Genomic DNA, 25,842 nt, shown 5'->3' with positions numbered 1-25,842 from the left:
TTAGGTCAAGGGCAGGAAGGATGCAGCTGCTGGCAATGTTTGTCATTCTGGGCAAAGGATGGCACCCTAGAAAGGGGGATTTTTATGGTTTTGCTGAGCAATATATGATTAAAATCCTCTGTGAAATCTTCATCTAAGCTCAGGTGCCATTAATAACTCTATTTGACTCTACTTTGGAAATGCTCTGAAGTGCTAGTGGACGTGGGTCACCCAGGCTAGTGTCTGTGTGCTGTGCCTGGGTTACTAGGCATTCGTGGCCAGGCTTCTGGGTATTTGGTAACACCAATGAGCAAGAGCGGGAAGGAGACTGATGGCAATCTCCACATGCTGGCTCACACACGAGGGCCCCTGAGAGATTCTCCCGGTGTTAAGCAGGACTTGCAGGTAAAGCTGGGCCCAAGGCTACAGAGAGGAGAGTAATACCTGAACACCCGAAGATCACTGCAGGCGGAGGGTAGCTTTTCTTGCATGAGAGAGCTTACATTGGAGTCATAAGACTGCAACTGCCCTAGGAAGTATGCTCTGAAGTCACTGTGCTGAAGTCAGTCTGCCCAGACTCTTCCATCAAAGCCCTGGGGATGGAGCCGTCATCACTTGGGAGTCATTGCTCCTAGGGAGACATCCCCAGCACTGTCAGGGCTGGGGAGCTGTTACTGAAAGCCATGCTTGGAGTGGCAGGTAGTGCAGTGGGCCTGGAAGAAAGTCAACATCTTTGGAGATATGAAAAAGGTAGGTTAAAAATATTCAATGAGGGCCCTCCCTGGTGGCACAGCAGGTTAAAGCACTGCACTGAGAAGCAAAGCACTTCAGCCTGAGTTCGATCCCCGCCCCAGAGGTGACCCACTTGGCGCCGCAGACCTCTCCTGATCCGCCCGCTGCTCCCCTCAGCAGTATACTTCACCAGTCTGCCTGTTCTGCTCCCTACTCTGTCTCTGGTGAATCCTCTCACTGCCCCTGCACCTCTGGCTTGTACCCCAGTTCTGTATGCATAAATAAATAAATCTTTAAAAAAATGCAGTGATGGTATTAGTTGGAACTTTTACTCACAAGCACAAAAGTCCACCTCAGATTAATTTAAGCAAAAAGGGTTTAGGAACTCCTATAATAGGGATGTCCGAAATAGAGGCTTCAAATACAGCTAAATAAATGGCTCTAGTAAAGTCACCATGTTTCTCAATTCTTTCTCTTTCTCTTTTCTTCTCTCTCCCTCCCTCCACGATGGTGCTTGGGAGTCCCAAATTTCCTTGGTCCTTAGATCTTAAAATATAGAAGGATTAAAGCCTCTTATCATATACCTCTGCAAACATTCCAGAAAGGTGACAGGTGCTCACCTGTAAATAGATGACAGTAGGGTGTGGTCTGTGATTGGCCTTGTTTGGGAACCAGGCCCACCTTCTGTGTAGAATCAGCTCTACCCAAAGCAGACTAAGCCCACTCCCCATGCACGGAAGGGGTGGTTCCTCTGAGAGGGACTCAGCAGTCTGACTGCTGAAGACTGCCTGTGAGACATGAGAACGAAGGGAGGGCCAGTGATGTTCCCCACGGGTAAGCAGAATGAGTTTCTGTCCCTGCCTACACATCCTCATGGTGCATTTCAGACCCTGCTTGAAAGTGTGTGAAGTAGCTAATCTACTTGGGCAGAACTGGCCTCATGAGCATAGGGAGATCTGGATGACCTTATAGATTTAGTCATTTGGAGGGCCATGGATTTTCAATTAGTTCTTTAACACATAGGTGCACCCATGCAACTTTCAAATATTGTTCTTCCAGGGGAAGCAGATGAGTGAAATAAATGGAATCAGCATTTTTATTGTCTTCCTAGGAAGTTCAGAGGCCGCTTTTCAAAGCTGTGTTAAAGACATACTTGGTCATATTCTAATCGACACCACAGTGATTCACAAATTGTGATCTCAGGGTCAGCATCGTCAATATCACACAAGCCTTGCTAGAAATGCAAATTCTTGATCCCACCCCAGACTTACTGAATCAGAAACTGGTTGTTGGGTCAGCTGTGTTTTATCAAGCCCTCTGGGTAATTCAGATGCACGCTTCAGTTTCAGAGCCTCCACTCTATACATGTATTTGATTCACTTCACCAAGTTCAAAGCAATCCCTGCTATAAAAACTAAGACTGTGTCACAGGTTTATTGATCAGTCTGAATTTACTTGGGTATAAACATGAAGCTGTTTCCTATTTCTCCCATCCCTGTCTTCAGTCGTGGGCTAGCAAGTCATATTTTTCCATCCCTTCATAGCATCTGGGGCACATTTCTTAACTTTTGGACAGTTCTATTATTACGAGTCTTTTATATCTTATTTTAAAGCCTTGATCTTACATCTGATTTGACACTCTTTCTTTCTCCTCCTGAGCTCAGCTGGGCCACAGGTGGGATTTCAAGTGGTGAAGAGATGGTTCTCCTTCAGCTCTCTTCTCTATGGGGCACCATGAGGTAGGGTGGGAAAGCAGGTCTGATTCTGGGATTGCTCCCCTTCCTTTGTAGGGCCTACTTCTCTGGAGAAGCTATTAGTGGGGTACAGTTAGGGACACAGATATCCTAAGTCTTGGTTGGCTGTTGTCTCTCTCTGGTCCACTCTGGGCTGATCTGCTACTTGTGGCCTTGAGCACTGATGGCCCTGTGAGGACACGTGGATGATTTTCTGAGGCCCTGTGTCATTGAGAAAGACAGCTGTGGCTCCTTTTGTATCCTCTATAGCACTCCCACTCTGTCCTCCTTTACGGAGCCTCAGAAATGGCTGCAGTCCTCTTCCTCACCCTCTGAGCATAAAGGTGAACTGAAGTGAGGAAGAAGCCTGCCCCTTTCTTCAAGTTTAACTTCTTCCCCTTGTCTCAGATTACCATAAGCAAAAAGGGCCCTGTCTGGACCTCCAGGCTCCAGGTGACTAAAGCAGACACAACCTCCACATTCACACAGCGCCTCACAAACACCTATGGATACAGGGCAAATGCTTCACTGAACTGCATCTCCATACCCCCACCACCAGAGGGGGCCATGCGTCCCAATAGCTCAGCAACCATCCAGCTTGAGGATTAACCAGTTGTGCGTCCTGCAGACACCCTCCCCTGGCAGTCTCCACAAAGGAGTGTGAGAGAGCCCCCAACAATGGGAGGGACAAACCAAATTACCTTTGCATTTACTCCTACCCCCTTTTCCCACAGTCTCCCTACATGGTGCTGGAGAAAGATGGTGATGGTAATTGAGCCTTCTTTGGAAGCCCCGAAGGAAGGGAATCTGGCCCCAACTGCTGGCAACTCTCTTTGGAGCACATGGGTTACTCAGCACCCAGTGTCTCCAGAGAGGCTGTGGAGCCAGCCATGTACGCTGTCCTCTTACATTTGCTCTTTCAACGTGTTTTCACATATATTAGCCCCGTTGACCTCAAGTAACCCTATGGGGTATTCGACCTACCAGGAAACAGACTCAGAGAGTTTAAGTGAGGAACCCAGGGTCACACAGCCTTGTGGTGAGGGTGGGGTGGGGATCCGGCCCTGCAGCTCCTACAATCCTGTCCTCTTCCTGCTATTTCATGTACATGCAGGCCACATTTGCCTTGCAGCTCCAGGGAAACTTGAAGCAACTAGCCAAGAAACTTGCTTGTTTCCAAGGCCACCCTCTCACCACAAGTCTGACAATGGAGAGTTTGAGGTATAGAATTTCCTTAGAGAAAACACCAATTGGTTCAGGTCATGGATACTGACCATTGTCTTCGCAGGTCATGGCCACAGGACTCTAGGGAACCGGAACTGGCTTCAGTGAGCCAGCCCCTCCTGCCTTTCTAGGGTAGAGAAGGGGGCAGGGATATAAGTTGTACTTCCAAAGCAAAAAGTGGATGTGATCGGAGTTAACTGGCCAGACCCCATGGTCTAGCCCCATGAAATACCCAACTCAGGTCATTCAGGGTCAGGGCGCCATCTGTGCCTTCTGGATGGCTCTATCTAGAATGACTCATTTTGTATGTAGTGGGCAGAGGCGTGTGGCTATACTCCCCTATAGTGGTCAGAGAGCATGACAATTTCTAGTCAACAGTTGGGGTTAGAGACCTTGCTATACACAAGAGACTTCTTTCTTCAAGTTTCATAGATGACTTATGATGAACATGAGATCCTCACATGCCCTTATTCTGAGCAGAACATCCCCCTAGGGCTGTGGTTCAAGGAGGTGCCACCCAGATGAACTGGGATCATATTTCACCCACTAAAGATCAAAGCCCTCGTTCTTAACAGAGCCAATTATGAAGTTTTCAAGATTTTTGTGAGCTAATTGTTAAGCACAGCCATTATTTTAACATTCAATGACAAAGATTTGCAATTAAATTATTTTCAAAACAACTGTAGTAGATCTTCAAAACTCTTCTATTTCTAATTACTTTACTACACTTTACTCTGATCTCTATTAAGGTTTTCGGTTTTCTATTGTAGGGCATGGTGGAAATGCTGTCATGCTCCGGAGTTTCTCTGCCTACCTCCCCAGGCAGGAACATCACACTGGCAGTTAGACAGCAGCCATGACAATTGCAATTGCATGTGGAAATTGGTGAACACACCAATGTACTTTACATAAAGTCATAAGTACGTACAGTTTAGCAATTAATCAAGATCTGATTTATTGTTTTGTTGATTGTGTAGTGCAAGGATCAACAAACCTTTTCTGTAAGGACCAGGTAGTAAATCTTTTTCTCTTTGTAGGTTCTATGGTATCTATTGCCACTAGCGTGGTAACACAAAACAATTACAGACAATAGATAAACAAACCTTCTTGACCCTGTTCAAATAAAACTTCATTTGGAAAAACAGATGTTGGGCCAGATTGGCAGGTTTCAAATTACCAACCCCTGGTTTAGACTTCGGAGAGATATGGAGAAAATGTTAATGAGGAAGATTGAAATTAAGAGTGTCATGTGACAGTTCCTGTTATAAATTGGGACCAAAAATTTGAGGGATGATCCTTCCATATGCAAAAACAACAATCTGGTACAGCAAAGAAATAAGCTCATGGCACTGATGAATAATTCGAGTTCCCACATAAATCGTCATTGTTTGAGTTTTGACTTGCTTGTTAACATACATGAAATAGCAACTGACATTCATATCAGAACCATACAGCAAAGATGAACATGAGTGTTCTGTATCAGTTGGGTATATGAAGTTTATAATATAACATTAGATTTTTTTAAAATTTTTTTTAAATTTTTTTTTTTAAGATTTATTTATTTGTGCATACAGAACTGGGGTACAGGCCAGAGGCTCAGGGGCAGCGAGAGGCTTCACCAGAGACAGAGTGGGGAGCAGAACAGGCAGATCGACGAAGTACACTGCTGAGGGGAGCAGCGGGCGGGTCAGGAGAGGTCTGCCGCGCCATGTGGTCACCTCCGGGGCAGGCGGGAATCGAACTCATGCGGAAGCGGCTTTAGATTCTCAGTGCTGGGCTTTACCCCGCTGTGCCACCAGGGAGGGCCTAACATTAGATTTTTTTAATTGTTAATTGTGTCACAGGCATCCTCACTACCAATAAATAAACACATATACACATTCTGTTTTCCAGGGAGCCAGTTTTTAAATACATCCCATCATACCACTACCTGAGAGGCAGCTACTTGAAGAGAAATCTGACAGTCCAGAGCAGCACACGTTAAGGACCAAAGCCTGGAGGTTGTGGGTGGGAGGAGCAAGGGTAGAATAATCAGGAGAGCCCTTCAAGGTCTTGGAAGACCTTATGGTGAGCATTGGGTCCTACCATTCAGTCAGCCTGAGAATGAATGGAGAGCAGGTGTACTTCAGGCAGGTAGGTAGCGTGAGCAGAGGAGAGGAGGTTGGAGGTTGTAGCCCTGGCTTGGTCAGGGCTACCCAGAGGAAAGGGTTAGCATTGGGGAAATGAAGTGGGAGCAGATAGATTTGACACGGAAACATGCTATGAGGCTGAGCCAAAAAACAAAAAGTTAATCCCAGCAGTTTATACAATTTGTACATTGCTGTATGGAAAAAAAAATACTTTACACTAAATGTGAATAGTTCTGGGTTGACAGGATTACAGCTGATATTGTTTCAATGCTTAACACTTTTATACACCATCCTATTATTCTGAAGTTTAATTTGTGTGTTTACTTTGCTAACCATAAAAAATATATATTAAGGCTTTCGGCTACAGCAGCCGCCTCAGTATGAGTTTGATCACTGCCCCAGAGGTGACTCACATGGTGTGGCAGACCTCTCGCAACCTGCCCTCTGCTCCCCTCAGAAGTGTGCTTCATCAGTCGGCCTGTTCTGCTCCCCACTCTGTCTCTGGTGAATCGTCTCACTGCCCCTGCATCTCTGGCCTGTACCCCAGTTCTATGTGCATAAATCAATAAATCTTTTTAGAAAAAGCTTTTCAGCTACAAAGGGTAAAGCAGATAGCCCTAATACACTGAGCCTACTAGAAGCCTTAGGCAGGGACAAGGCACATGTGACCCTGGAGGGGGGTGCACACAGAAGCCCCTGGAGGGGGGTGCTAAGGAGGAATGTGGAAGCACCTGGGGTTGAGGCCTGTCCCCAAGGAGGACTGCAGTAGAACATGGGTAAGCACCACTGATGCCCCCTGAGCCTAAAGTCCCCTAGTTCATGCTGGGGGCCTACCCAACCCCTTAGCCTTGGGAAGATGTCTTGTTTCTCTTTTCTCCTCCAAGTACTAATTTGCAAAGAGGTCCCTCTACAAAAGCAGAATAAATTGGGGGAGAGTCTCACTTATAGCTATTTTCCCAATGGAAGAAGAGTTCCTTTAAAAAATGCACCTGACTCATAGAATCGGAAAATTGGAAGGAATCCTAGAGAACTTCCAATCCAACTCATTTATTTTACTAACAGTGAAGGAGAACTAAGGCATCACGTGGTACACCTGAGAGGGATATAAACTAGTCTCCAGCAGAGATGGCTCCTGGGGCCTGGCACCTCCTTGCTCAGCAGCCTGGTGCTATCAAATGAGGCCAGGTCCTCATCACCAGGTGATTGAGCTGAGCAGCCCTCGACCTCAGAGCACAGCAGATTCTAACCCTTTCTCAAGTTTTCCCAGGGAAAGCAAGAGTGTCTACAAGGCACCTTGCTCATCCATGCCACTCACGTCTCCAGCGCCTAAACCCCACTCCCCGGCCCCTCTGCTCATCCACACCTGACAGCTCGCTCAGCGTGACAGTTTATTAGTATCAGTCCACTTCCTCCCGACTCGTGCTGGATGCGACCTCCAAAGCTGTCTTCTCCATAAAGCCTTTCTGTGACGGAGACCATGTCATTGTGTGACCAGTCACTTTTGTTGTTATTATCTTTACTCCTTAAGCCAGCCAGGTAATTCCATTTGGTAATCAAAAGGGCTGAAAACACTGGTTTGATCATTTTCTCCATGTAAGTTTGACTAAAATGGATACACTATGAAGATTTTTTTAACTCGCAGCTAAATATCTAGCAGCCTCTGTGATTCACCCAATTTCTTTTCCTCTCCCTCCTGGGCCAAAGGCCTCAACTTCATTCTACTGCTGCCTCTTTGGGTATGTTTGGCACGTCGCTCTGGGTTATGCCATGTTGTTAGTCTTAAATTATATGCTTTTAGAGTACAGGGACATATCAGTTTATGCTTTTTCTGATAGGAGCATCTGAAGCCGGGGGATTAAGAAATACATTTTCATGAGCTGGATAATAACAAAAATTAAATGGCAAAGTCCTTGCTGTTCTCAGTAGCTAGAGAGCTTTAAAAAAAAAAATTAAATAAGCACCTATTTCAGTTTTTTACTCCTGCAGAGACAGGGAAACTTCTGGAGGAAAATGTGAGCCCGTATATGCCCCTTAAAAGAAGAGTAAAATTTTAAATGGGGTCATCAGCAAGACCTTTCTAAGTGTGAAGTTTACAAAGTTACCTTTGAATTTTGGAAACCAAACAAGGGTAACAGAGGCTCCCCACCACATTCCTCAGCTCATGCAATTAAAGCATAAGCCAAGCAGGTGAAAGCAAACAAGAACACCTGATTGTCCTTTATATCACTGTATTTACTGTCATAATTTACAGCAGAAAGATTGTCCTCATCCCTTGGCTATTTCCTCCAACTCAAAACATTTAGGATGACACCTTTCAAAGAATAAGCCTCATTTGAGACTTTTCCACCTTTAAAACCTCTGTTTTGGGTGTTCAACCAGAACACACTCTGGTTCCTTTTCCTAGGAGAAAAACCCAGAAATCAAAGAAGTCTCTGTTTCCAAACTCTTCCCAGTAGAATCCGGGTCATCCAAGAATGTCCCAGGACTTAAACACTGAGGACCACCTGTTCCTTTCTGAGAACCATTGCCTGCCCTGTCATGGTCCAGTGTCTTGACAGAATGGGTGAAAGGAGTTGTGTGACACCTTCAGAAAAGGTCCCCTTGCCAGTCATCCCTCTGGCCTTTAGGAGATGGTTTAAGTTCTGAATTAGGTCAGACCCAAAGCCTGCCATCAATAACATTACTGAGGCGCCTATGTCCTTGGCTTTATTATTTTTCTAATGCGTATTTAAGAGGAAAAGGTAGTCGATCGCAGAATGTTGAGAAGACTGTAAATCTCCTTTTTGGTTTTGGCTATAATACATTATAGGAGGGAGAGATGGGAACTGGCTTCATATTTTTTAAGTGAGATATGTATTCTCTAATTCTACTAGGACAAAATATTGGCCAGTCTTTGACCTTTCCCAACAAGCAGGAAGTGACACAGAGTATTTTTAGAGAATCTGCTTTGGATTGTTATTGGGGGCAAATATTTGCTGGTGAGGCTGTATTTCAGGCCTTTACTAAGCTTGAGTAAAACCATCTTTTCAAAACTTTTGGGGACCAGGCTTCACTGCATTTCCCCCCCTTGGGGGATCCCTTTTAGAAAGTGAACAACAAATACATACATACATAAATGCTATCAGCAACATAACAAGTCCCAGACTTGGCTCAGGTTTTCCGGAAAGCAGCAGTTTCTGGAGGAAGTCCCACCCACTCCTAAAACCGGAAAAAATAAACAAGACGAGAGTCCACCAGCAAACAGGTGTTCCGTTTTCCCTTGAGTCATTTTAAGTAGATTTCTATGTTCATGAGAAAACAAACAGCATAACCCCCGGTTGGGCTTAGCCCACACTGAGGTAAAAAGCCAGACTGGGCACTGGGTATCATGTTCTAGCTGAGTCTGCAGCTGTCACGGGAAGGAACTAGATAATCCCTGCCCCTCCCGGGCTCTATTTAGCCTTTCGCCCAGACACGGCATTATCTTAATGTCTCAAGGCCCTATGCAAGCAGCACCACTTCCTTCTTGACGCAGGCCCTGGGTGGCCCTGCCTAGGGCCCCTGGGTTCCTCTGAGGTCAGGACAACAGTCAGCTGCAGGTGCAGCTGGCTCTCGCCTGACGACAAACAGCCTCTTCCTTTTTCCGAAGAAGGAAAATCACCCTCAGAATCTGTCCCAAAGGTGGTTGTGTGTGACCATGTGGCTTCTAGCTACCCTGATCCCAAGCTTGCCAGTGGATGTCATGGGTGTCGAACGTCTGGGATCCCCTGTGGAATTCCTTTCAACTTTTTTTTTTTAAAGATTTATTTATTTATTCATACAGAACTGGGGTACAGGCCAGAGATGCGGAGGGTGAGAGAATTCACCAGGGACATAGTGGGGAGCAAAACGGCAGATCAACGAAGTACACTGCTGAGGGGAGCAGCGGGTGGGTCAGGAGAGGTCTGCCTCGCCATGTGAATCTCCTCCGGGGCAGGTGGGGATCGAACTCATGCAGAAGTGGCTTAAGCTTCTTTTGCAGTGCATTAACCCGCTGTGCCACCAGGGAGGGCCTCCTTTCAACTTTTAAAGTGTGCTCAAGCCTCCCCCCCAAATACTGACAACTTTCAGCTCCCAAAACCTCAGTCCACCAACAGCCTCATTTCTATCTCTAAGGACGTTTAAACCACAGTTCTGAAATGTGTAAGGAGGGACCTCAGGGGTACACGTAGCAAACAGTTCACAGGGAAGTGGAAGGAGAAGGACTGTCTGGGTTACTGTTGTAAAGGGCATAGGGAAGCAGTGTTACAGGCAGTTATGCTGAACTTTTGGAGACAGGGATGACACACCTGGCCCCGAGAAGGGGCTTCAGCATTTCAGTGTTCTCTACGGTGGGCCAGACACTCTGCCAGGCCCTGCTTGTAGCTTATAATCCCATTGCCACCCTCACTTCCACTGCAGGAGCTCTGTTGCAGCCCTCTCAGTCTTTGGGAGGCTCTAGATGACCGCAGGACTTGTTCAAGGTCATCAGCTAGTCATGGGCAAGGTCACAGAACCCTGGCAGGCCCATTTCCTCCCTGCCAGTGTCTCCCAGTGAGTGTTTGGAGAAGCTCTGGAGCCAGGAAATAATACAGCACAAGAATAGGGAGCTGGAGAATCAAGCAGCCTGTTAGAGGGGAAGAAGCAGTGGCAGGAGTGGGGGATCCGGGACCCAGTGCCGGTGGCTTTGGAGTAAGGCCTAGTCATTTAGTTTTTGGTTGTTTTCTTATGCATAAGAAGATGGTGGGCCAGATTGGATGTTCTCCACCATAAGGAACAGCAAGGGCTTCGGAGCAAAGACGTGAATAGAATTTAAAGGGGCTCTGTTCGGGGCTGGTCCACAGGCTGGTTACAGGGGCAAGAGTGGCCAGACAAGCTTGTCTCCAGCTGTAGGGCGGGGAAAGAAACACTTCAGTGGAAAAACTAGGAGCATTTACAGATGAGCTGGAATCTAAACAATAATAACCTAACATTTATTGAGAGCCATTACCAAGAAGGAAACTGATGCTAAGAGAGGCAAATGTTCCCCCAGCTCATAGAGCTGGGTTTTGAGCCCAGTCAGTGCAGACCCCGTATTTTTAATTCCCAAGGAGTCTGCCCTCTGTGTGTGGAGGAAAGGACAGCATTCTCCTTCAGGTCTCTGCATTTTACTCATGGATGTTTCCTCTCCCTGGTCTAGATTCCAGCTTCCCCATAAAACTCTGCTCCATCCGGCTCCATTCACCCAGTCACACCTGTCTCCCACTATCCAGTCAGGCCCACTCCTAGAAGTCCTGAGTTGCATTTTGCTCACTCATCCCCCAACCCACCCATGGGGCTTCTCCCCCTCATCATCTAAGCACATGCTCGGTATCACCCCACCGGCCCCGGAGTTAATCCCATCCTGTTTCTTGCATGTGTCTTTTTGTACTTATTATATGTTTTTTCTCATCTGTTTTTCATACTTCTATCTTTCCTATAGAATTGAGAGCACATTGAAAGCAGAAAGAAGCTGAATATAATTCAGGCTGTTCACAAGCCATGGTCTGTTGTGAGCGTTAGATGGATGTTGATAAGTGAATTAATGTGATTGAATGAATGAATGAATCAATCAATCATTCAATCATCTTGGTCTGGGAAAGATGTCCTCCTGGCTCCAGCTCTGTTCCACTAAACAGCATCACATATGGTCTTATCATAAAGACTATCTGTGTCCTACTTGAAGAGTTCGTACCACTAGTCCACTTTCACCTTGTCTAGATCTATCCCAGTGGTGAGACACATACACACACACACACATATGCACACACACATGCCTCTTCCCTGAGGGCACGCTAGACCAAAGCTAAAGACATAAATGTCCCTCCCCTTCTGCATTCCCACCTAGACAAATTAATTCTAAGCATGAGAGGAGAGAACTCAGGCAGGGCAAGGAATGGGCTTGCTGAACTGATGCCAGACCTTAGAAGTGAGGCTCCGTAAGGCTTCGTGGAGCAGGGTAATTGCCAATTTGGTTTTCTCACCTGCCAGGCAGCTCTTGGCCTCCCCCGAGTGTGTAGGAGGGTCACAGCCTGACTCAGAGGCAGCTCCAGATTCCTGAAGGGAACCCACTGGCTGCGCTCTGGCCTCTGCAGGCCCAGGCAGAAGGGGCAGGTCCGCAGAGCCCCTTCAAGGACCAGCGCAGCTTTGCTCATGGTCCTGCCTGCTGAGACAGGTCGTGGAGTTATTCTTGGCATTCATTAGCATTTGCACAAGCTCTAGAATGATTCTTATATGAGTAAGTGGCTCCCAGAACGCTGCAGATTCATCCTTGCTTTTGAAGTCATGGTAGATGGTAGGGGGAGACTAGAAGTTGATTGTGACCCCTTCCCTCGGAGCAAGGAGCACCAGGGCCCCTGGCTGTTATAGGGGGTGGGAGCCTGCGGCTGGTTCCCCAGTGAGGTGATGGAGGAGAGGCTGCAGAGATGGTCCTGCCTAGGGGGCGCTCCTTCCCCACAGCCTGCCAGCAGCTTTAACCACTGAAGGCAAAGAGCAGAAGACAGACCCTGCTCTTTGGGATGTGAATCCCCATGGGCCTACCACCACTGAGTCATCTTGTTGTGTCGGGCAACACCATACTGATAAAGAAATGGGAGTCGTGGAACAGGCTACATAATGCAGGGTGCTGCTCAAGAGCAAGATCCTGGCCTTTTTATTGGTAGACCAGTCAAACAGCATTTGTCATATGAGGAAACAGACTAGAGAAATAGAAGTAGAAGAAGCAGGGGAAGAGTGGAACTGTACTTCTCATCTGCTGATAGCTTGGTATGTAGATCAAGCCCTGACTCCCCAGTCAGGGTATCAGTCTTATCAATAAGACGGTCTACTGATCAGCTACTGGGGTCCTTCGTTATACATCAGTCAACAGCCCCCCGGGCATTCCTGGTCATACCCTCTGATGTATAAGTCAGGAGTAAGTTTATGCATCTGTCCTCAGCCCCTGCTGAGGACAGTCATACCTCATCATGCAGACCCTTTCCAGGGTAATCCAGCTTTATGCTCTTAATTGATGTGAAAGGTACCTCAAAGGGTTGGCTCCTATGACCAGGCAGTTCTGGCCTTGCTTTAGGAATACAGAACTGTAGGTAAGAAAATGGAGGCTGGATAAGCTGCCTAGGATTAGCAGACTCACATCTCAGCAGGACCTTGAGGAACCAAGGGAAGGACAGAAGGGCAGTGACCAGTGTTTTGGGCCCGCACCTCTTCACAACCAAAACAGACAAAGCTGGGTGTCAGGAGCTAGCAGCACTCCAAGATCAGCAACCAGTGAGATTCCTGATTCTTTTCTATATATGTTGTCAGGCCCTGTGCCAGTTTGTTTTGTGAATGAAAGAGTGGAGCAAAATCAGGAAAACCAGTAATTGCAGTTTCTAATCCAGTGCAAGCTGGGTAGGAACTGTTCCAGAAACATGACCCCACTACACACACACACCCATACCCACATCCCTTACATCTTCGGTTATTACACTTCTCTCTCCCTTTTGCACCTCCCCTTCCCCCCCCCCCCCCCCACACAAACCTGCACTCAACTCCAAATTCTTTACCTCTCCTCCCAGGCTACCTATACCCCATTTTGCCTTGAGACCTGCAGTGGTCTGGCCTCATCCCCTGCCCCCCATGGGTAGCCAGGTCCTCCACACCACCCTCCCTCTACACTATTTGTCCTGAAAGTAAGTTCAACCAACAGACACCAACCTTTTTCCATCTTATTATTTCATCTCTCTACCCCTCCCTACCCATTACTCCTTCCTAACACACTATCTTTGAAGTACAAATCACCCCTCTTTTTCCTTCTGCGTTTACTTCTATCAAGCCTCCTCCATTTTTTTTAAAGATTTCTTTATTTATTCATCTAGAACTGGGGTACAGGCCAGAGGCCCAGGGGTGGTTAAAGGATTCACCAGAGATAGAGTGGGGAGCAGAACAGACAGATCGATGAAGTACACTGCTGAGGGGAGCACCAGTGAGACAGGAAAGGTCTGCCACACCATGTGGGGCACCTCTGGGGCAGGGATCAAACTCACACTGCCAGCAACTGCGACTCACGTGCAGTGCTGCACTTTAACCCGCTGCGCCACCAGGGAGGGCCAAGCCTCCTCCATTTTCTAAGGGCAGATTCAAGCATGGCCTCCCCTATGAGGGAGTTTTTTGATCCTCCCTCATCTCCAAATTCTGCAGCTGGCCTTATTGGGTACTTACAGTGCCTGGTGTTGTGCTGAACCCCATACATGAATCATTTCCTTTCATCTCCCCATTGTCTTATGATCTCCACTCATCCGATGAGGAAGCCAAGACTCAGAGAGCTTACCTAACTGCTCTGGATCACAAGCTAGTAACTGGTGGAACCAGGATTCAAATATTTTTTATTTTTAATTATGCTTATTTTTGCATAGAAGCACTGGGGTGGAAGGGATTCAAATCTAAGGCCAGGGTAGTATGCAAAGACAGTGACTTTCTAGCCTACAGTCCTGAGTTTGAGTTTGGGCCCCAACAACAACAAACTCGAAGGAAGTCCTAATGCTCTCTGAACTTCAGTCTCCTCATCAACCCACTCCAGCTTATGGTGGATAAAGGAAGTGTCCCAACAAAGCACCTGCCCCTTTCCTGGTCAATGGCCTGTCATATTGATGCTCATTCTATTGTCTTGTCCTCTCACCAACTGCTCTCAGGCAGCCAACAGTGCAAGCTAGAAGATCAGAACCTTCCATGTGAATCTAAGACTTAGGTTCTAGGTTCCCATAGCATGTAGATGTTCAATAAATATTTTAACTAGTTGATTAAAAAAAAAACTTTTAAAATATTAATTTATTTATACATACAGAACTGGGTACAGGCCAGAGGTGCAGAGGATGAGAGGCTTCACCAGAGACAGAGCCGGGAGCAGAACAGGATGACTTATGAAGTACACTGCTGAGGGGAGCAGCAGGAGGGGCAGGAGAGGTCTGCGGCGCCATGTGGGTCACCTCCCAGGCCAAAGATAGAACTCGCACCAAAGCAGTTGTGACTAGCTTGCAGTGTCCTAACCTGTTGCGACACCAGGGCTAGGGCCCTGATTAAAATCTTTTAAAGAGACCCTTACTAAAAATGCTCTTGCCACTGGAAGAATCTACGAGCCAAGCCAAATCAAGTTTTCAGAATCTGCTCTGATCATTCCTGGTCCGTTTGCCCACTCCTTCTTACCCTTCTCTTGCAAAAGCCCAGTCGAATCAATTTCCTGCCCACTGCTTACCTTCAAGCTACAGCACCCAGTCTCTTAGCACCAGCAAACCAGGGTCAACCAGGCTCCTTCTCTCACTAGGAAGCAGCGAGGCAAGTCTCCTCTTGTTTTGGGTTTGGGTGTGCATTTGTCTTCTTTGTCTTCTCTGGTCCCATCTCTCCAGCCCTTGTCCCTCAGGGGCCCTGCGCAGGGTCCTTAGCAGCTTTTCCAGTGTTTTATCTCTCCCTCAGGAATCTTTAACTGTTGTGTTCATCTGAAGGGGGGGTGGAATTCAAATAAAGGTACTCATTACCTTTGAACACTCGACTTCACAGTACATCTTCCATGATTGTCAAATATAAGGTCAATACAAATAAAATCATTGAAATTGGCTCACATTAAACATTTCTGACCCGAAGAGTAAAAAGCTTTTTGAGTGATTGTTACAGTGATACAAGAGTCACAATGACAGGTTTGGAAGATGAAAGTAATGGATCAGAAAATAGAACAGTAGAGAAAACACAGATAAAAGGCAAATAACCCCATTTGAAATCCAAAGCTTTCATTTCAGAGGGAGAAACATTACCCAAAGCGCTATTCTGTATTAAAAAGATTATGATGAAAGGAGCTCACGCTCACTACTTGAGTCTGCATCATATACTTGTCCCTTCCGCCTCCGAGTATATGGCCTGTGTGGAGTGTCCTCAGCTGGTGCTTCTGGGGCCTGACTGTACCTTCCTGTAAGAACAGTTCTGGAAGAGTGTGGACACCTGGGTGCATGGTGTCACCAGAGAGACTGACCCAGGCTCCACAGAGCCCAACTCCCCATCCTCATAGTGAGCCCAGCCAAATACCAGCCAGCTCCCCACACAACTAGAGCTCAACAGGACTTTTCCCTAAAACAGTGCTTTAGGAGCAAACACCTAGTACAAATAAAACAGTTAGAGCAAAATTTAAAGGCATGACCATCAAGTACCTGAATCTTCTGTTCTTTAGTTGCTGTTTACCACAACCTAAGATAGTTCTTGAGTTCTCTCAGATTTGAGCAGAATGAAACTTTTTAACTCACTTTTAGCATTATTGGGATCAGTCCCTTCCAGGTTGCTTGTTTTTCTAGAATTTCCAGTGACTTTACTAGGCACTGTTACTTTTGCTGTGGAATAAAGAAAAGCCCTCTCGTTGCAGACCCATCACACTCTGGCCATTCAAAGTTTCTTTATCTTATCGCCCCAGAGAGCAGAGGAAGAGAATTCTCTGTGACAGATTCTCGACATTTGCCCATGTCGCTCCTGTCCTTCCAGACAGAAAAGGTCATCTCCTCCACTTCACTGGCTCCCTCACCTCAGCTCTTTGCACTTTGGAGCAGGATGTGTTTATTGATTGATTTATATTTACTCAATTGGTATTTATGAATGCCAACAGTTTTATTTCTGGCTTCTGACCCAGGCTGTTCTCTTACATAGTCCTAATGAAGATTTAAGATTTTGGAGAACTCTGTGAAATTCCATGTGAACCACAGAAAGGATTTTAAATGGGAGGTGAAAATCACCACTTTAATAAAGATTGGAAGAAACCCCTGATGTGCTGACCTGGGCTGGGCAGAGAGACAAAGGCTGAATTTCTGACTCAGGAGGTGAAATGTGAATCTGGCAGGATCACTGATCAAACCCTTACTGGACAGAAGTCTGTGGGGTACAGTGAGCCAGAGGAGGCAGGCAATGGCTTGGGGTAGGCTTTGGAGCCCCTACGAAATCAGCTAGCACAGGAAGGCTTAGACAAAGCCTCACGGGCCTGAGGACTGGAAGTTAGAGTGAGCAGGTGTAGTTATCCCTGATAACACATCTGGAGTGTGCCAACGCTCTCTGTCCTCTGTCACCTTCTGCACTGTTTAGTGTGTGGCCAGGTGAGACATAGGTATATATGAAACTAGAGAGAGTGCCTGGTGTCTGTCCCTTCTCATTAACATAGAGCAGAGAGGCAGGTCTTCTGGTTGGGGACATGAAAACCCTCTGAAATACTGTAGGGTTCCATCTCTTGATGATTAATGCCAGTTCTAAAATAGGAAAATTTACTTCCCAAACCAACAGATGTTTGGGCTGTCATCATTATGCCTGTTCTACACTCATTTGTGACTTCACTGTGAAGTCCTGTCTATATGATTTATTAGGAATCATTTATTTAAGATCACTTGGAAAATCTTACTAGTCGTGAGGTGTCTGTCTATCCATCTCAATGATTTGTCTTTTACAGCTGTTCAAAGGGGTATCTTTAAGAAACATTTAGTCAACTTTCCACTTCACTGACCTGAAAGGTTCTGAAAATCCTCCATATGTTTTAAGTAACCTTTATCAGGTTTCATGAAGGATGAACGAATGTTTTCCATTTTGTGTGCAATGCATTGTCTAACTAGTTAAAAGATCTTGGACAAGCCACTTAGTTCTGTAGGCCTCAGTTTCCTCATCTAAACGATCATAGACTAGATTAGCTCCATGGCTCCTTTAAGTTCTAAAGTTCTAGTTAAATACTGTTGCTCTCTTGACTGGACTTAGTTGTAAGAAGTGACTACAAAGACTGGAATTCTCTGCTTTACACCCACTAGATCAGAGCAAACCACTTTATAGATCATTTGGGTTACATTTTGCTAAACACATGGTGATCTTGGCCACATTAAAGGTCACCTTGTTTTTTCTACCATCATCACCATCAGCTGAGCATTTTACCTCTGAGAATACATATAGTCTACCTTTTTTTTCCATGCCTGATAAAACTCATATGTGGTAATTATTGCAATTACAAAGTAAAGTTACTTTTCACATCTCTTCACTCAGAAGATTATCCCAATGTTTTCACTTGCCTTTTTTCAGATGTATAAGAATCCACTTCTTTGAAGGTAATGAGTGCCCTCAAAGCCCCTTTCAGACATCGATTGCCTTATCTGACTACTCACAACAATCCTTTTTATAAAGAAATTTGCTATACAGTATTCATACTTACATGTAGTAGTTGTAACCCCTTCTCCCCCCCCCCCCATAAACATTGGCATGAAATTTCACCAAATTGTTTCTGGTATTAAGTCTTTTTTCCTTCATTGTATTCCTACCCAAATGTTTGCTTGTCTGGGCAAAGATATCTGATAGATGAATAAAGCTGAATCTGACTTCCAAAAGTCACTGTAACACCTTCAGTGATAGATCATGTCTCCCACCCACCCCTGAATTCTGATCTTGTCCCCAGTGACTAGAAGATACTGATCTTGCAGAGGCTTCCTGATTTGAGGAACAAAACCTTTGATTATGGGCTCCTGATCTCTGAAAGCCCCCGAGTCACTCCTGAACTCACAATTTCCCATTTACCCATTTCAGATCCCACATGGTTGTTATTTTTCCCCTCTTGTGAGCATTTTTTTCCCCCTTCTTCAAAGCTGCCCTTTCCCCAAAATGGCCGCCTTGACTTAATGAACCAGCTGCAGTGTTTGTGATCTGTTGCCAGGTTTCTAGGCCGGAGTTTCCTGGGCTTACGGTCAGGCAGTCAAAGAGCCCTCTGGTCTTCCTGCCGGCTATTTGCGAGGTTCCTTTTTCTTCCTAGTCCGTGCCTTCATCTTATCAGACTGGCCCTTTCTCAAACAGTGCAACAAAGTGATTGATGTGTTTTGTTGTGTTTTCTTTTGGAACCCTCCCTACCTGCCCAGACTTGAATTAATTGGGGTTTGCTCACTGGCGCAGAGTGATTCGCCCACCAGGTAGCCCTTACATTGCAATGCTGCTCACCACTTAGAAAAGCCCTTAGCAAGTCTCTGTGTTTATAGGGCTTCTCACTAAGAGTTAGATGGGGTTTGGGGTAAACCAGAACTGTCTCTCACACAACACGTTGACAAGGTACTGTTAACTGCTGGGCCTGTAAAATAATAAAGATATGGCCTACTTCATAGAAATGTTGAGAAAATTAATTGAATAATGTATGGAGAATGCTTGGTACCTGGTACACCAATCGGAGTAGTAGCTGAATACCTCATTGATGATCCCACTGCTTGGGACAGGAAAAGCACTCATCCTTCCCAAGATGATGGATGAAGACACTGGCTCAGAGAGGTCACCTGGCTACCCTGGGCCACACAGCATTGAATGAACTACAGCAGGGCCAGGGCTTCGATCTAGAGCCTCTGCTTCTGAGACTCACCCTGTGTCTGCTTCCCAGAAAGCCTCTCAGAGCTAAGGCCTGTGTCCTTAGGTCTTCACAAGGGGTTCCTAAGTATGATTCCCAGATCTGCAGTATCAGTATCCCCTGGGAACTTGTCCAGACATGTTAGTTTTGGGGTCCTAGACCTAATGAATCAAAAACTATGGAAAACTGGGGGTGGGCCCAGCAAACTCTGGGGGTGGGCCCAGCAACTTGAGTCAACAGAATCTGCAAGAGACTCTGATTCTCAAGTTTGAGAACAGCACAGCTCTGTGAAACAACATGTATCTTCATGTAACTTCTGAGATGTGGGGCCACAAATCATAATGAACCCCGACATGAGTTGACCTTTCCAGCCCTGTGATGTCATCCTCACTGGGAGTTGGTGATGAATGCCAACGGACAACATTTAGTCTTCACAGTGATTCTTACCCCTGGACACACAAAATTTTTTAAATGACACAGAGAACACAGCCCAGACCTACTTAGAGTTCAGTTGTAAAGACAGCTTGGATTGAGAACCACAGAGCTGCCCTGGAGAGACTCCATGAAATTCGGCTAGGCTGGGAATATTTTAACCTCATTAAAGGTTTGTGTACTTTATAACCCACTTTAATAAGTTGATTTCTTTCCTTCCTGTGAACCTTGGATGCTCTGCCTAGCCAAACCCTCCACCTCATGCCCACTTATTTGCACAGCTGCTAGCATTCATAGAGATATTTGCTTAATAGATCTCTGCTTTGCTGCCCCTATCCACACCCTGGGCTATCCTGCTTGATCTAAAAAGGTAATGACAAGTCATGATAAACGTTAAACATTGACTCACTACAGTTCTTATTTCTCTCGTCATAACTTAGAAAGGAAAATAGTCTTAAGAACATGTTGGAGTATTAAAGACTCTGTGTTCACTCCTCGGCCCAGCAGGGTCACAAACAGACGCAGAGTCCTGACTGCCAAAGACAGAGGCAGTGCCAGCGTTTCTCACCCTTGGGATGGCAGAAGATTTGACTTGTGCCTGAGGCCACAGTAATGCTTTCTGCTCCATCCCCTATGAATTGAATCAGCAACTTTCCAAAAAGGGGCACGCCAACTTGCCTACCTACTCAGGGTGAGGAAGTTGAGCTCTGGGCATGCCTCCCTCACCCTGGCACCAGCCAAATGAACAGCAAGAGAGAAGAGGGGACCACCTGGCCTGCCCCAGAGCAGAGGAAGACCCTACCCTTTTCAAGGTTCATTGTAAAGTAACCCTCCCCCCGCCCCCGTGCAAAAACGTGGCCCAGTGAATTCCATTTATTAAGACTCCTTGGGAAGAAGCACGGAAAGGCTAGAGAAGGCAGGTGAGCCCTCACCCAGTCCTGCCCCAAGAGAATAGAGTTGCAGATGAGCAGTGTACAGTGAAGAGCCATCCTTTGTATGTGCAGAGACAGGTTTATGGGGCTTGAAGTCCCATATATTTGAGGCATTCACCTTAGGAAAAAGAGCACAATGTTACAAATATAAAACTAGCTAGGGAAATATAAATGGGGTCTTATAAATAAGACCCTAAAGTTGAAACTTCATTTGCTGCAAAGTAAATTCGCCTCCACCAGGTCCTCTTTTGTAAAGTGCTCTAGGTTTTAGACCATCCCATCCACCGCAGGTGAACGTCTTTCTCAAAACTAGATGACTTTCGCTCATATCGTTAACTTTGTGAAATGTGTTCTCTGACTTTCTTAAGGACTGTAAATGGGAATTTTGCTCATAGAAAAGAGAATTTCACATGTACAAACACAAAGCCCAACTTTCCTTTTTTTTTTTTTTGTGAAGTAATTACATGGTCTGTTGTTCTAAGGGAACAAAAGAGTAGATAGTAATGCCTGAGTAACAATTACAACTTTTTATAGCAAAATGCATTCTTTGAGTAAGAATGTAGCCATTGCTTAATACAGACTTTTTTAAACAAAAATACAGCAAATCATATCTGATATTATTATCCAAAGTCAAAACATCTTTTCCAAACACCTTCCAAACAGGAGTAAATAACTGAGACCAATTCTTGTGTTGACCTGTCTTTCACCTTACTAACACTTAACCCTTCCAAATCTTTCAAACTGTGGGTGAGAAATGGGCTTCTGTAAGGAAAGGCGGGAGAGCTGGAGCATGGTAGCATTTTATTGGATAGTGTAAGCCTTGAACATTCATGGAGGACAAACCCAGTTATCTAGAGTCTGGATCAAAGATGGTGAGTAGTGTTTTTGGTTTGAGTAACAGTTTCATCCTTTGGAGGGGTTGTGAGCTGACACCAGTCACCCTGGGGAGGGGAGGAACTGTGATCTATGTGATCTATTCGCATTATCTGTCATGCTCACAGAGGAGGGAGGACCAGTGTGAGTGCCATACATTGCCATGGTGACCTAGGGGTGGCCTGAACCAGAACGGCAATTTGCCTAAAAAGCCCTCCAGAGTCAGTGCTCCAAAAATATGTATCAACTGCATGAGTGAATGAACCCCAAGAGCGTGACTATGTGCTCCTCACCATGTAGTCCTCCACCTGCCGGCCCCTGGGCGCTGGGTACGAGCTCGAGCAGCCTGTGGGCCAGCATTGCCAGTGCTCTCATTGCTGGGTTGGGTTTTATGTGGCCAGAAAGGAGCAGGGAAAATTAACGTGAATCAGAGACCTGCCAGAGTCAGTGATGAGCCACAGGAAATGCTTTTGTCTAAAAATATGCCATTTCTGAAAGGAAAACAGTCATTAGAGGGTGTGAGAAGCCCCCATGGCGAGAAAAGCAAAACAGTAAGACACACTGGGAGGCCAGTGGAACAACAGAGAAGCCCATTACCCACCCACTTCCTGTGCGATTAGCAAGACTTTAAGAGGATGAAAGGCAAACAGACAAAATGACAACCCACAGACAGAACTCCAGGGGAAATGTCTGGGGACCGCATTCGAAATGCAGCCGGGAGGTAGGAGGAGAAGAAACTGTTCCAGTTAATATTTTTCTTGCGTCATCTGGTTCAGCTATAGATTTGGCTAAAATTCCCTGCGAACTTACTCTATGCCAGGCACAGGGAGGGGTTTGCATACTTTATCTCCTGCCATCCTTTAAACAACATTGCAGAGGAGGAACCTGAGTCTCAAAGTCAAGTGATGTGTCCAGAGTCACAGAGCTGCCAAGGGACAGACAGGGTCCACCTCAGGTCCCCGGGCCCCAGGTCTCTCCCTCCTTCTAAGGTGTAGGATCCTTCCTAGGACACCAAAAGTCCTGACCATCCCTGCCCTGTGCTAGTCAAGACCAGTGTCCCCACTGGCCTGGTGGGGTACTGTCATTCCACATTCTTTCCCTGGTCTTGCCTGGAAGCAAGTCTGGGTAAAAGGAAACCAGCTGTCTTTCTCCTTAATAACTCATTGTCAGCTAAAACACACAGTGGCCACACCAGACCCATCTGTTCTCCCAGGAACAGTGCCGTCTTGGTGGGGAAAGGTAGCTTTTGAGCCACGGGTCCACAGTCTTACAGCAGTTGTGAAGCCCCTCTTTTCTGCAGAGTTTTCCAGGGCCTGGGCAGGGAAGCGTGGGGACCTTAGGTGGAGGAGGAGAGAACAGGCCTCCCGGGGCCTCTGGCCATTAAGGACACATCCTCCACACTAGCAGCGCCTTAATGCTCTGCCCATTCCACCCTCCTCCACCCTTGATGTAGGTCATTTGTCACCATCTGTAGATTAGAAAACAAAGTCTCCCTTATTGAACCATCTAGCAGCTTTGACTCTCACATGTCAGAATTTGACATTTGGAAATGCAAAGGGCAGTATCTCCTCTGAGCAGACATGAAGGGTCACCCTGTGGGGACAATTTCCTAGTCCTCTCCACCTGTCTTCAGCATTCTTCAGTCCTGAACTCCCCCACCATGTCGAGTCCCCATCCCTTCATGGACACAGTTATTCCTACAGTGTTTCCAGGACACCTCCATGAGGGTGAGGTGACAGCTTCCAGGCCCTCATGGACTCACAGTCTCAGTGCAGCAGCCAAGAAGAGTGGTGTCTATGTGTGACTGCTGTTGCTGGGGGAAATCATGATTTCTTCCATGCCGCCTCCAGCGGCCCTTCTCAGCCCTTCCCTTCATTGGGCTTTCCTTCTCAGCCCCTAAAGTCACCATGGTACCTTCAAGGCTCTTCTCTCTCTCCCCCACTATATCTGCCTGCCACTAAGTCCACTTGACCTTCCCTCTTTTATGCCTGTCCCTCCCCGATACCAGTCGAAAATGTCCTCTTTCCACCATCTCTTCCCCAAGCTGCTACTCTGGGCCCTTAGCTGGCTGTCCTCTCTCAACCATCCTCCACCCTGCAGTTCTACTATCTTTCTAAAGGACAAATTTAATTCATTTTCTTCCCTGCTTAAAACCCAACCCACCAATAGCTCCTGATGGCCTGTAGAGAAAACATAAACTTAACCTGGCCACCACGGCCTTCCACTACCTGCCCTCTGTCTGCCCACTGGCCATTTCCACCAACCTGTGGCTTTCTGAATATGTCCTCCTCTCCTTTGCCCAGCAAACTCCTATTCATCCTTCAAGACCCAACTTCTGTATCTTCTCTAGAACACTTTCCCTGATCACACCTCACACTCACCACTACTGTCGCACTCCAAGGACTACATTATAACTGCTGGTCTGTTTCCTCCAGTAAACTCTGACCTGTGAGAGGTGGTTTCTGTACTCACCTTGAGCAATAATGGATTTGCAACAAAGGGAGACGTCGAAGGACCCCAGAACTAAGTTATGACATTTGATCCCTGTAGAAGAAGCAGCCCTGGTCAGGGCTCAGACCTGAGCAGGTTTAGCTGTACAGGACATTATATTAACAATAGGTAACAATCCACGCATTGGCTCATGTGCAAGAAACTATGCACATTCTTTATCTGCATTGTGGCATTTGAAAGGATTGAAGAACTGAATTTATATAAAGTGATGAGCACAGAGCATGGCACCGGGGACCACTGAACAAATGTCAGCAATAAAGTGACAACTCCTGTAAGGGACATTGTTTTCTGCTAGGCAGTGTGCCAAGCACATCCATGCACTATCTCATTTCTCACAAACCAGGGAAGAGTCTTGCTGTTTATCCCTATTTCACAGATGAAGATGCTGAGTCTCAGCTGGGCCATGATCTACACAAGGCCTTCAGTGCACGAAAGCTGAAATTAGGCTCCTAACCCAAATCCATCTGCTCTGTTGCCCAGATTCTCTACCTCTCTGGTACAGCAGAGTGCCAGGCAGTCCCCAGAGCGCATCTGGAAAGAAAGCAGGCCGGTTCTTCCAGGGCAAAGCCTAATGAGATAGCCAGGGGAAACATGAGGTCCTGAGAGGCTTCCTTTTCTGTCCCACTTAGTCTAATATCACATTTTACTTGCCATTCTCCAAGGGACACTAGTCACGGGATGTGCTTAGACTCCTACGTGCCAAGTAGTTAGCCCTTCCTTCTCGGCTAGCAGCATGGGCAAGCTGGAGTCAGTCCCATCCTTCGTGCAATTGGGAGAGCTGGCACCGAAACAGTTACAGTGATTCACACAGACCTAAGACCCAGGGGCCAGCCCTGCTCTGCTACCTGCCAAATGAGGTAGCAGGAATAGCTTTGCAACTGGACCCTCAAAGCCTTGATTCTGCCAGGTGCAACTTCTGTGACAGGCCAAATTAGCCACGTAACCTCTCTGAGCCTCAGTTTCCTCATCTATGAAACAAGGCTAAGACTTTCTCAGAGGGTGTGGTCAGAATCAAATGACTACTATGTGTTCCCATGCTTGGAGGACTATCAAATGTTCCACAGTGGCTACCATTAGCTCAGAGAAACGTTTGCTCACCTTGAACTCTATCTCCTTTCTATTTCTGATGAATTGCAATGCTCGAGGTCCTGCACCCCAAACACAGTGAGGCTCATTCTAAGTCAGTCCACCCTAGTCAAGAGTTCTTGTCTCCAAGTGGTCAGGCCTGTATCACAGAGACATTGCCTTGAGTTCCCATTCTTCATTCCCCAAACTCTACGTAGGATCTGTATCACCCCCCCCCCAACACATTCATGTTTTCATACTAAAGATATTTATCCTTTAACTGTCACCCTCAGATATTGGGTGTTAAATCCAGTAGGTTGTTGAGTTTCTTCCACAGAGGAAGGGTTCTGTCATCTCCCTTCTTAAATAAAATCTGCCTTGATTCTCTCTGCTGAGTTATATATTTGGATAGGATAAGGTGGTTCTGAGGCTCGCTCTCACTCTGTTACTGGGCACTGGGGTCTCCGCCTCATACCTATACATAAGATAATGACAGCAGCTAAGAAATCAGCTTTGTTTGCAAACTGCCTGACAAGAAGATAGGAATTAAATTCAACTTCACCTCCCAGTAAAGAAATCAGGTCATATAGGTTTAGGGACAAGGGTTGAAAACAAAGAAGTTAAATTTCACAGGCTGAAAGCATGTGGGATAGAAGGAGTTGGCTGAAGTCCACTGTTGAGTCGCAGGGCAGTACATATGAGGAAAAGTCTCAAGTAGCTTTCCTTCAGATAACTGAAGTTTCCATTTCTTTTGGTGGCCCCTCACCTCTGGGTGTCTGCTCCTCCTCTGCACCCTTGTTTCCAGCTGGACTTCGAGCCCAGTTCAGGGGAGTCTACTTGTGCTTGCTCATGCTGGGTCA

The 25,842-nt window shown here is 46.3% G+C and overlaps 1 long non-coding RNA gene across 1 annotated transcript; it reads right to left on the bottom strand.

The window, feature by feature from the left end:
• Positions 1 to 463: 463 nt before the first annotated feature.
• Positions 464 to 25,842, bottom strand: LOC105853969. The gene is made up of 3 exons (XR_001145712.1): positions 25,749 to 25,842; positions 15,042 to 15,282; positions 464 to 710 (listed from the first exon to the last, which is right to left on the bottom strand). It is a non-coding gene; the product is annotated as an uncharacterized LOC105853969 (long non-coding RNA).

This window comes from Condylura cristata, unplaced genomic scaffold (genome assembly GCF_000260355.1).
Source record: "Condylura cristata isolate star-nosed mole 26May11 unplaced genomic scaffold, ConCri1.0 scaffold00023, whole genome shotgun sequence".
NCBI lineage: Eukaryota > Metazoa > Chordata > Mammalia > Eulipotyphla > Talpidae > Condylura > Condylura cristata.
Note: the sequence above shows the minus strand (reverse complement) of the source record. Positions and strands in the feature narration are given on the sequence as shown.